At 43.1% G+C, this 12,768-nt stretch overlaps 1 long non-coding RNA gene across 1 annotated transcript in view; it reads right to left on the reverse strand.

Annotated features, from left to right (window-relative positions):
- Positions 1-1,946: 1,946 nt before the first annotated feature.
- The window catches only part of LOC101429577 (uncharacterized), a 54,290-nt gene continuing 43,468 nt past the window's right edge, over positions 1,947-12,768 (reverse strand). Inside the window, exon 4 of the long non-coding RNA XR_188707.2 lies at positions 1,947-1,977. This is a non-coding gene — a long non-coding RNA (uncharacterized lncRNA). The remainder of the gene's footprint in view (positions 1,978-12,768) is intronic.

Genomic DNA, 12,768 nt, shown 5'->3' on the forward strand with positions numbered 1-12,768 from the left:
CTCCCAAGGTTGCCATCAGCACCCAGCAATCTCTAGACGTAAGACAGGCACTCCAACATAATACTTAATAGGAAGGCACTGTTGTAATTGAAATTGCCTTACTGTACAATAGGCAACTATAAAGGATAATTTTTGAATTAAGCAAAATCTATTTTATGAAAAGTGCACACAGATGATAAGGATACAACAAATGGATATTTGTATAGTGACATACCTAACTCATCAGAATTCAAATCTGGAACTCCACCTGGAGGTGGCTTGTGTTCCCTGGAGTCACCACTGCTCAGCTTCCCCCACCAAGGGTCATACTATGACTTCTAACAGTACAGATTACTTTTCCCAGTTTTTGAACTGAATATAAATGGACAAATACAATATATAAGCTTTTTTCTTTGGTGAAGGGGGTCTGGCTTCTTTAACTTAGTATTTATGTTTGTACAATTCACCCAATGCTGATGCCTTCTGCTGGACATAATTCCTTTCCATAGTTGCAAAGTGTCATGAATGTGGGTAAATTTTCATGGGTCTACATGAGGGTTCCGGTACAGTCCTTTATGTGAACATAAGGGAGAAACATAGTTCTTAATTGTAACAATTTAGCAGGACATGGGTGTTTTTCCTTACCCTCTTCCTCCTCAGATGATGGCTCTCCAAGGTCCGGCCATTACACCTCCTCAGTACCTGATGTCCATCCCAGCCACTCATGCCCTGAACTGTTGCAATAATGTTTGAGTGCTGGGTCTGAGAACTAGGCTTATGGCATTCTCCATTGCCCAGTTCCTCTTCTCTGTTTTGCTATTGAGGCCACTCTCTTGGCCTTCTGGTGAATCATCTTCATTCTTCTAGAAGAAGAGTGAACCTTGCAACAGGCTCTTACATTTGCCAAGCCAAGTCCTCATGTTTAGAGCAAGGGAACCCAACTTATTGTTTATGTTAATTATGAGAGTTATCGTTTCATAATAAATTTAGAGTAATTTTTATTTATATCATTAGCCACCAGGCAATTGAATGGAGTAAAATTTGTTTTCCTCTCAATAAAAAGCCATTTTAATTTCAACATATCCCAAGTGTGTCCTATGGAGTCTGATGGATGCCTTGGCTGGGATTTGATTCAGGTTGTAGGGGTCTTCTGAAAGGACTGGAATGATGCAAAACCAATGATCCTTTCTCCCCTCCCAATCTGTCTGATGGAACTGATGCTCTCTACCCTGCAAAATTATCCCTGCTCCTCAACTTGGGGCCCTATAGCTCTGAATTCTCTTTCTACCTGGAGCCATTATCTGTAATTACGGAAGACTTGCCCATTCATCTGACCTATCTTCTAGGCATGTCCTAGTGTTCTTCTTACCTCCAGCACCTGGCACACACCTGATACATAGTAGGTCCACAATAAATTCTTGCTGATCAATGAATGCCTGTTTTGATTTCCAAATGGACAATTTAAAGTCTTTTGCACTTGGGAGATTTCCTTAACATTTACTTTTTTGGTTTGTAAATTGAAGGAAGAAATTTTAGTTATTAACAGACATTTATTAATATCCAATGCATATCTAGAGAACACAAGGTCATTCAAATTGACAGCTTATTTTAAGCCGACAAGGACCAACAGCCTATTCTTGCTTTACATTCAGTTCCTCTGCGTCAGGGGTCATGGAAGATGCTCTGCATTGGTTGTCTCATTTTATCCTCATACGTTTTGTATTCAAGGAAAATTCCAAATCTCTGTACATGATCAAACAAACCAATCTTTCTCCCAGGGCTGGTAAGGAGCTGAATTGAATGGACTTAGAAGGACATAAAGGAAAGTTTCATTAAGTGAACCAATGGTGATATTAGTGGGGTTTTAATCAATAGCTCCACATCTTAAGATGACATTAAACCATTCTATCAGATTTTCATTTAGCAGCTATGCTAGGCACTAGAGCATAGTGGCAAACACATACTTACTTCTTTCCTCTTGCGGGACTCATATATCTCCTGAGAAAGCCAGACAGAATAGGGGAAAAAACAGCAAGTAAACAAGTAAGTGACTTAAAACATCTCCCCAAATGTGACAATAATAAGAACATATTTCATTGATTTTAAGACACATTTCTCTTCACCTTTTAATATTGTTAAAATTGTGATGTCTTAAAATGGGAACATGCGTTTAGTATATTGTTCCCCCCCCAGAAGTTATTAAATTGACACTTTGACTTCCAATCAATGATGTCTCAGAATGGAAAAAATATGGTAATAATAAAAGCTCTTATTTATTGAACACTATGAGTCAGGCACTGAGTGGTACGTGTTGTAGCATCACGTCTTTCATGCTGGATAACAACCACATGTAGCATCTCTAAAATATAGGTGAGGGAAATGTATCTCAGGTAAGGCACCTGGTGGAAAGTGGAACACCTGGAGGAGCAAGTAGGACAGGGGAACTCTGCTCTCCCAGCAGCTCTGCTAATCTGCCTCCTATTGCCCCTGAGGCTGTCTTGGGCTAGCTGGCTCAAAGCCATCAGTGCTGTTAGGATTTCTCCAGGTAGTCCTAGGGTGCTGGGAGGTTTTATATAACCTGGAAGTACACCCAGAGAGCTAATGGACCCATGTATGGGGTGAATAGAAGCACACTGGTTAGCCAGCTCCCAGGAAGCCTGTCATCCTCCAGTGAATCTTGAAGCAAGGAGGGAGAACACATCTTGGTCTGTCATCCCAGGGCCCCTAGAGCTGCTCTTGTGAGTGCCTAGAAGAGAGGTTCAAAGCAACCTAGGTTTTCCTGTGCTAAAAGGGGGTCCTTTTGGAAAGATACGCTGGTAACTAGGAGAGAAACCTGGATCTTACTGTGGGACAATGAAGTGTGCTAGCGAGAAGAGTTTAATCTGCCCTCTAAACCAAACCAACCCCAGAGAGGTCAAGTGACTTGCTCAAGACTTCCATAGATAGAGAATCTGAACTCGGTCCATGCCTCTTACCCATATTTCCTCCCTCTCCTCTGTCTCCTTCCTTCCTCTTTCCTCCCTCCCTTGCTAACTTTCTTCCTTCCTACCCCTTTTCCCTTTCCTCTCTTCCTTCCTCTCGCTCTCCCTTCCTCCCTCTGTCCCTCCCTTCCTTTCTTTCTTCATCTGTCCCTTTCAGCAAAAGAAGGGCCTGCTAGAGTGGGAAGTTATTAAATAATTTTGGTGGTGAAAACGTGAAGAATGGTAGCTAAAATGGAAAGTTCTGGAACTTGTGAAAGTATGATGAACCCCTAAGATTAGTTTAGGATTGATTTATGTGGCTAAATAGTTAATATGCTCAAAGGGGTTTTAAAATATGAGGCTTGCCATTAATATTTATAGATCTAAGTGATGAGAAATCACCAAAAAAGAAGGCTGTTGGGCTGATTTAAAGAGCTGAAAATCTCCTGAGATTATTAAGGCTAGAAGGGGCTAGTGCTGGTGCTACAAGTTAGAAGATGTTCCCTTTAGCTGCTAACGCAAAAGGAATCCCAAACAGGAACTCGGGGGCAGCCTGTGTACTGCCTTAGAGGCAAGAAGGAAGGCTAGGAGGCGATTTCCACGTTCAAAGAATTCATTTCACACAGGCTGGACTGATTTGGGTTATACTGAGCTGGTGAATTGACAAGAGCACAGAAATCCAGCACATGAACTAGTAACCTATTTAGAAAATTTGTGAAAGAATCGGAGATGTAAGGCCTTTGAGTCCAGCTGAAAGGAATGCTGAGGCCGAGCAGGGTTTCTGGGAAAATGGGTGATTATCTGCAGAGGCTGGGCAGGGCCCCAGGAGTCTGTGGCCATGTAAAGAGTCAGTTCACTTTCCTGCCCCAAAAGAAGAAATGGTTTGTGGCTACCAATCAGGACTCCACAGTTTAGTGTTCCCGGAGACCTCATCTCCCTACATGAATATATATTCAGGTGAACTGAGTTCTTCTCACCAGAATATATCATGCTCTCTCAGAACATTCTCATTGCTAAGTGTTAAAGAACCCGTCAATAGTTTATAAACATGAATGCGGAAGGAGAAACTCATTTTAAGAAACTTTGGCATTCTGACCTTCAAAAAAATAATTACGTTACAGAATGATTATTCACTTCGTAACAGGATTTTTTCAGTTTTGGAAAGCCTTACCATGTTAAAGTGTATCCTTTTTTTTAAAAAGGAGAGCAGGACTTTCAAATTTTTAAATTTCCATTTACAAATATATTTAGTGTACACACTGAGGTTTCCATGCCTACCTATGCACAGTGAGCTTGGCAACAGTTTTAACTCCTTCATTCACTCATCGGTTCCACAGTAAGAGAGGCATTTGGGTGCATCCCATGAGGAAGACAAAAAGTAAAATGAAATTGTGTCTTAGTCTTCAAGGAGAGGAAAATGGTCACTTCCTGTTTTATGTAATATTGACTGCATTTTATTATGAAAATAAAGTGTGTTTTCTGTAGGTTTAGAAAATTATAAAATAATCACAATTAAAAGAAACCCAAAAAACAAAAAATCACAATGAAGGATGCAAATATCACCCATAATCTCACTACTCAGAAATAGTCTTGATGGAAATGTTTATCAATGTTCTTCTTGTTGTCCCTGGAAGATAGTGGGCATGTGGGTCCACATGCATGCCCAAGAATAGGATGTGAGAGGAAGAGTGGCAGGAGTTGATGCTTGGGACATTAGCAGGTGCAAGAGATTTCCATAGGCTTGTGGTGTATGAAAATGCCCCAGTGAGTTTCGATCTTTTCCTGAGGGGATGGTGTGCATGGATGAATTTAGGGCAAGTGAGTGATGTACATTGAATGCGTGGGATCCTTTCTTCTCCTGGCTCATAGGAAAGAGGAGCACGAAGTTTGAAGCTTATGTCAAACAGTGTACAAACACTAGTAGCTAAGATCTATAGATCATTTGATATCCTTAGTTAAGTACTATACCAAGTAATCGAGATGGGTACAATTTAATCCTAACAACATTTTGAGCAAAGAATCCCCCTTTGCAGAGGATCCCACTATTGATGTTTAAGGAAAATAAATTAGCATGCAAAAGGTCACCCAGCTAGTTAAGAAATGGTAGAGTTAGGATTTGAACCCAAACTATTTGGTTATAGAACCCCATTGTAGTTAGTTATTGTTACATAACAAATCACCCCCACACTGAGTAGCTTAAAACAAAATTCATTTAATTACAATTTGTGAGTCAGGATTTCAGGCAGGGCTCAACCTGGCAATTCTTCTATTCCTCATGTCAGAGAGGTCATACGGTGGGGTTCAGCTGGGAGGTGGTATCCAAAAAATTCTTCCTTCACGTCTACAGTGGCTTGGTGGGGATGGCTGGAAGCCTGGGCATAGCTGGGGCTGCAGACAGAGCACCTTCGCGTGGTCTCTCCAGCAAGGGGGTCATGTGAGGGGGGCCAGACATCTCGCATGGGCAGCTCAGGCCTCCCAAAGAGAGTCCTATGAGGCCCAAGCAGAAGCTGCCAGAGTCTTAACGGCTAGGTTTAGAAACTGTACAGGCCACTTCTAACATTTTCTATGGGCCAATTGTCACAAAATCTACCCAAATTTAAGGGAAGGGGCATAGCTCACCCCTCTTGAACAGTGTGTGGCCCCCTTTTATCTACCACATGTCCATCTGCTTAACCACTATGGACATAGTAAGAGACTATCTTTGATTTCATTGATTTTCTGATTGATTGATTGATTCATCTATTTATCAAATACAAATTGAACAACTACCATGTGTTGGATACCAGAGATCTAACAGCCAGGCAGAAAAGATTTCTACCCTCTGTACTTATACTCTACTGGGAGGGAGAGATAGTAAATGAGTAATACGTAGAGAGGATAGTGACCAGTCGCCAGGAAGAACATACCTTGCTAAGGAGAGAAAGGGAGACTGAGCAGCCGCTCTGGAGAGGTGCGTCAGGCAGGCCCTGCTGTGGAAGTGGTATTTCACCTTCCAGTTGAGATAAGAACAAGGGGAGAAAATATGCCTTCCAGGAAGGAGGAATAGCAAATCCCCAAAGTCAGAAGTACGAAAGGACTTCATGAATTTACAGAACAAGGAAAGGACTGGGTGCCAGGAGACAGTGGAAAAGGTGGGGTGTGGCTCTGGCAAAACAAATGGTGGACGCAAGCCAATCCCCCAGCTGATGGGCTAGAGAAAGCAGGGAATTCATCTCAGTAACAGCACAAGCCATTGGGTTTTTGTTTTGTTTTGTTTTACATTTTTTAAAATTGTTTTTGTTTTTTAAGATACATGGATCACGAAAAATGTTACATTAAAAAATATAAAAGATTCCCACATGCCCTACCCACCACCCCATTCCTCCCACACCAACAACTTCTTTCATCAGTGTGGCACATTCTTTGCATTTGGTGAATACATTTTGGAGCACTACTGCACTGCATGGATTATGGATTACATTGTAGTTTACACTCTCCCCCAGTCCATTCAGTGGGTTACGGCAGGATAGATAATGTCCAGCATCTGTCCCTGCAATATCATTTAGGACAACTCCAAGTCCTGAAAATGCCCCCACATCACATCTCTTCTTCCCTCTCCCTTCCCTCAGCAACTACCATGGTCAGTTTCTCCAGACCAATGCTACAGTTTCTTCTATTACTAGTCAGAGAGTTCTAGAGACTCCCGGAGATGAGCCCCCCTTGTACCAAGGGATGACTACCAATCACCAACTGGTGCTGCAACTAGAAAAAGACCTTGATTAAAAGGGGGAAATGGTAAAGATAAATGAGTTTATATGGCTAAGAGTCTTCAAAAAAGAGCCGGGAGGTCATCAGAGGGGTTGTGCTTATGCATTCCTCCCTCAGCAGGACCCCAGAGACAGCCAAAGTAGATACAACACCAGGTACTGGTATTCCTGAGGGCTATGGAGACACCCAGGTCCTACGGTCATGGCAGTTGGCTCTGGAGTCCTGTGTCTTGTCAGGGGCCCTACTTTGGTATTTGTGTTCCTGAGTGAGATGGAGTTGGGCTAAGATGTGGCTTTTTTACACATGCCTCTTCTATCACCTTTACTGAACCTGTGGTTGGTGCTGGGGTTCGTGTATACCCAGGAGACTTGAATCTCTGGACTGGTTATGTGCCAGCTGGACCCTGAGCCTCAGCAGAGTTGTAACTCCTACTCTCCAGTTCGTTGGACTTACGCAGGTCAGCTAACAGGGAGGTGCAGATGGTCAACCACCACACTGGGGAACCGAGAATGCCTACAGCTCCAAACAGAAGAATCATATCTATCAACCACATAGGTCTAAGCCCCCTCTCAATACAGAGATGGAGTAGACATCACCATCCCAGGGTCCACAGGATGGTGGAATAAAATATGGATTAGAGTGGAGCCATTGGGTTTTGAGCAGGGGTGTGACAAGATCTAAATATGTTCACCTCTCCAGTGGGTTTGCCACTACATGCTATGTGAATTTGAGTTGGACATTAACCTCTCTGGGCCTATGGTCCACATTTGAAATGAAGGGATTTGAGTGATTTGTAACAATCTTTTCAGTTTTGGTGTTCTTCCACTTGACACTTCCCTTCTTTAATCTCTTCTTTATATTTTCACTTGGGGTTGGTCCTGTCTTAATTTTGTCAGGAAGTAAAATTCCCCTCCTACCAGCTTCTCCAGGCCTGGTTTCACAAATGCAGCTTCTTCCTGGACCCATGTGTCAATGCCAGGTCTGACCAAGACATTTTGTCCCACAAGGAACATCGTGCAGATTAGAGGAAGAATCACAGACTGGAAACAAAGGGGCTTGCTTGCACATTCCGAGGGTTCTTAACTTGATTTAAACTTTTGACCTCTAATGCTTTCCAGCTGTTTTGAACTCATACATCCCATCTTGATTAGATTCACCCCCCAAAGTGATCCAAACAGGGAAGATTGCTTCAGAGAAACTTCATGCTCTCTCACTGTCCCCCAAGCCCTTTGCTCCGTAAAATGGCCCATCCTGGAAGAAGCTCTTACTCTCTCTCTCTGTAGACGTAGGCTATCCCTTTAACAATCTGTTTTTACAACGTGGAGAAAGAGGTGGGAACAGGGAAAGGGCCAGTGTCCCTGCCCCCTCAAAAATAACATACCCCAGGTGGTGGGAGTTAACTGGAAATGGCGGGCTCCAGTTCCAAAGTACACATTAAAAATAAATGAAAAACAACTGGAGTTGAGTTGGGCAGAGGCAGAAGAAGATAATACAGCCCTGGTTTCCTTTGTATGAAATGCTAATCGTGGGGGTGAACTCAGAAGGAATGTGCTTTCTCAAGATGAAATTTCCTAACATGGTGAGAAATGGACAGGGTTCAGAAAACAGGTCTGCCTGCTGCTGGAGGTTGGGATGTCCATGTGAGGGCCACAAATGGAGACTTCTCCATCCACCACTGGGCCTGTGGCATACCTGGTTAGGGGACTGACGGGTTTGGGCTAAATGCCCCCAAGTTCCCCATGCTTCTGGCATCTTTGACTCCAGAGCTTCAGACCCTGGGTCCTATGTTTGGTTTCTCTCGAAACATGTTTTTAGAAGACTTCTCTGTATGTCATGAGAAAATGTTCCAGGAACTCATAGACATTTATGATTTGGATCTTTCCTAGCACCTGCCTAGCTGAAACACATAAACACATTTCATATATCATAATTAGTTGACAAAGACTTTCCTACCATTGGTTCAATTCAATCGGCCACCTGCTAGTTTGGAGAGCACGTATGTGGAACTTGATTCAAACTAAACTGCCATTGAGAACATGCCATCTTCTCTGCTTGGGAGCTGCTAAAAGAACTCATCATGTGGGCACCCTACGAAGCATGGCTCCTGAGGACCTTCATTCACCCCAGACTGGGCCAGGTTTGCCACCACATCTCCCACACACCCTCTCTTTTGTCTCACGCCCTCTGATCCTGTGGCCCTTACTCAAGTGGGCTGGGCAAATTCTTCCCTCCCTTTCTCTACATACTTTGTTCCCTCTGCCTGGAAGAGTTTTTCCATTCCACATCCCCACCCCCTACCCCTCACCAGGTCTTCAAAGGGCATGTTATCTGGAAAGCTTTTTTGATTGTTCTAGGTAGAACTTCTTCCATCTCTGCTCACTTAATAAAGTTGTATTAAGCTCTTGGAAGAGGATTTCATTTTCATGGGTATGTTTATCCCACTAAACCATGAGCCTTTGGAGGGTAGGGATCCTGATGTTTGCCTCTGTTTCCTACAATCCTTATCCAAAGCCTACCACAGAGTCAATGCAAAATAAATATTTTCTGGCTGAATGGAAGCACTTAATGCATATAAAATTCTATATAGAGGCCAGCTATGCAAATAACAGCAATTTCTAATGAATTCTACAAACATTTATTGTGTGCCTGTACATCTATCTAGGTCTTGTGTGGCTCCTTTAGGCATTAAAATGGCCTAGAAGAGCACAAAGTAGGTTGATGTTTCATGTTACTATAATAAGAATGGCACAGCAGATCATAACTTCTCCCAGACATTTTTCTCAACTGTTCCCTGATTTCAGAGCATTCCCAAAGAATTATGATAAGGAGACATTTCCTTGAGTGGGGAAATGTCTCAGCCCTACGGCCAGCTGCCATGGACCAGGCCCCTTTCCTTGGTCCATCTTACTTTCTGTTCCAGAAAGGATAGAAGGATACTAATGATCTCATTGTAGCCTCACAACCACCTTTGAGGTGAGCAGTATAAATTTCTGTTTTATAATGAAGAAACTGAGGCCTAGAGAAGTTTGTTCTTGGCCCAAGGTAAAGTGAATGTGTATCTAGTAGATGTATATTTTGAAATGACTAGAAAATGGATCCAGGACTCTATGCATTGTAGCCTATTCTTACTCCGTTGGGCATTGACCATCTTGTATTCATCCCCCTCTCTTCCGTCCCAAGCACTGTGCCTGATAATAAATATTCTTTTGAATGAATGGAAGGATAGACAATCAGACCATGAGTTTACTTGTCATCACTGAAATGACATTGACAGGACCAACTCCTGACTTTTTGGGCCATTCTTTTTAGTCATTGGAAGTTCAGGGCCATGTCAGTTGGCCCTACTTTGGAGTTTGTGTTCCTGAGTGTGATGGAGTTGGACTCAGATATGACGTTCCTACACATGCCTCTTTTGTTACTTTTACCAGACGTGTGGTTGGCATTTGGATTGGTGTATACTCAGGAGACCTGAATCTCTGAACTGTCCATGCAACAGCTGGGCCCTGGGCCTCAGCAGACTTGCGGCTCCTACCCTCTGGTTTCTTGGACTTACCCTGGCCAGGTGACAGGGAGGTGAAGAGGGCCAGCCACTACACCAGAGAGCCAAGAGTGCCAACAGCTGCAAGCAGGAGAATTGCATCCATCATCCATGTGGAATCTAGGGCTCCTCTTGATGTAGAGGGGGACTGGACATAACCATCCCAGGGTCCACAGGATGGAGGAATAGAGTATGGAATAGAATGGACTTTCTGGAGTTCTGCTGGGGAACTATTGTGATTAATAAGGGAAGAAATTGTAGTAGTGTTGTGGAGAGGGTGGCCATGGTGGCTGCTGATGGTAGGGAGAGGGAAGAAGAGATATGGTGTGGGGGCATTTTCAGGATTTGGAGTTGTCCTAGCTGGTGCTGCAGGGATGGATGCTGGACATTGTGTGTCTTGTCGTGGCCCACTGGGTGGACTGGGGGAGAGCGTGGACTACAATGTGGACCACTGTCCATGAGGTGCAGCAGTGCTCCAGAATGTATTCGCCAGGTGCAGTGGATGTGCCGCGATGATGGAAGGAGTTGTTGATGTCGGTGGCGTGGGGTGGAGTGGGTGGGGTGGGGGGTATTCATATTTTTTGAATGTAACATTTAAAAGAAAATAAAGAAGAAAAAAAAAGAAAAAAAAGAAACTCTGGGACTTTCTGACCCATCTATACCTACCCTAGGTGTTCATTCATAAACCAGATTCTACAAGAAGAGGAGGGTGGGAGAATGTTGGCACCAGGCCCTGGTCCTCAAGGGAAAGGTCCAAAACACAGAACTGATAATTGCTTTAGGCTGCAGGCATGAGGCGCCGAATGAAAGCCAACATTCATCCCAAATGCCCAGGACATTTTGGACATACCAGTCACCCCACTATTTGATCTATAATCCAGTGGTCGTGGGGGCATTTTTCTTACTTTTACTTTTCACTTGGCTATGGCCCATTTTGTCAGCCAATGCATGCAAATTAATTCTTTGGATAATTTTGATTGAAAATTTGATGAGTTGGCTAGAGAAACTTTAAGAGAGAAATGAAATTAAAAGTAGTAATTTTAAGAGGGGAGAAAATAAAATGACAGTTTTGATCATTTCAGCTAGTTAGGGCCTAGGGCATTGACTGGAGATGACATTTCAGTTTTCTAATTCATTTCCTCATTTTAATTCTATTTTAAAAATTGCAGATTGCATTTGGAAGTAGGCTTCTTGGCCCATCTTGGAACACACATGAGTTGGAGGATGCTTCACTGCCCAGTTTGCTCACTAGATGGCATGTCTCAGAACAGCTGAGTAGCACAGATTCAGGCAGGCAAAGTCAGTCTTCAGTGGCCTTGTGTAATTTGTTCATTTTGCTTGGGACAAACAGCTGGGCCCAGACAAGGTAAGCAGTAGGAGTGTTCTTTGATTTGGTGCAGGAGTTATTGTTGCAGGCACAGTGTCTGCAACTAGGTTAGGAAAGATTCATAGAGCCAGGCTCTGTAGATTATCTCATCCAGTGGTGTGTAAACTTGTTTGAGCAGTCAACCACTCTCCCTAACAAAATGCTGTGTAGGACCCAATATGTAAAGCAGGTAGTAGCAGAACTATTGGGGTTGCTTTCTGGAACCCCTAGGATTTGAGAAATATCCATCTTGCCCTTTTCTCCCTCTTTCCTTCCCTCCTTCCCTCCATCCCTCCACCCTTTCTTCCTTCCCTTACTTTCCTTGCTTTCCTTCCTTGAATTTCTTTCCTTTCTTTCTTTTCCTTACTCCTTGTATTTGACACCAGATTTGGAAACAAGACTAGAGAGGACAAGACGTTCATGGCAGTTCTTGGCACAGACCCTGGGTCTTTTGACTCCCCGTCTACTGAGAGATCTTTCTGTGAAACTAATTCCTGTTTATTTAAATCTCACAAGTTCCCATTAAAGGGGTCTCCAAGACAAATTGTTTTAAATTCCCTGGGGCAACACTTTTGGTGGATGGATACACACATTTGCAGAATTCACTGAATGCTTCTGTTTTCATTCAGGGTGTTGACCCTGACCATAAATTCAAAGCAGGACACGAATGACAATGATGAGTGTGAGAACTCTGGGCGAGACACTCAGCAAACACTTTTCATGCATTATTTCATTTTTTGTCATAAGAATCTTATTAGGTTGACATTCTTATCCATATTTTACAGATGAGGAAAATAGAATTAGAGTGAGAGTTTACATATTTTGTACCAACTAAAGTATTAGGGTACCATAGCAGTTTGATATGGTTATGGATTCCAAAAATAGATATTGGATTATATTTGTAATCTGACTTGTACCTGGGCCTGATTGAGTTATGATTAGGGCATTGAGTCCCCGCTCACCACTCACAGATAAAAGGCATGGCAAAGAACAGAGTTGAGGCTTTCTGATGTTGGAGTTTTAATGTTGGAGTTTGATGGGGAAGTCTTAAGCTGGAGCCCTGGGGAAAGAGACAGAGCCATTTGCCTGATAGTCTACAGCAGACCTTGTGGAGAGAGAGGCAAAACCTGGAGAGCCTCATAGTCTACAGCTGACCTTGTGGAGGAAACAGAGGCGTT

Source organism: Dasypus novemcinctus, chromosome 18 (assembly GCF_030445035.2).
Source record: "Dasypus novemcinctus isolate mDasNov1 chromosome 18, mDasNov1.1.hap2, whole genome shotgun sequence".
Classification (NCBI taxonomy): Eukaryota; Metazoa; Chordata; class Mammalia; order Cingulata; family Dasypodidae; genus Dasypus; species Dasypus novemcinctus.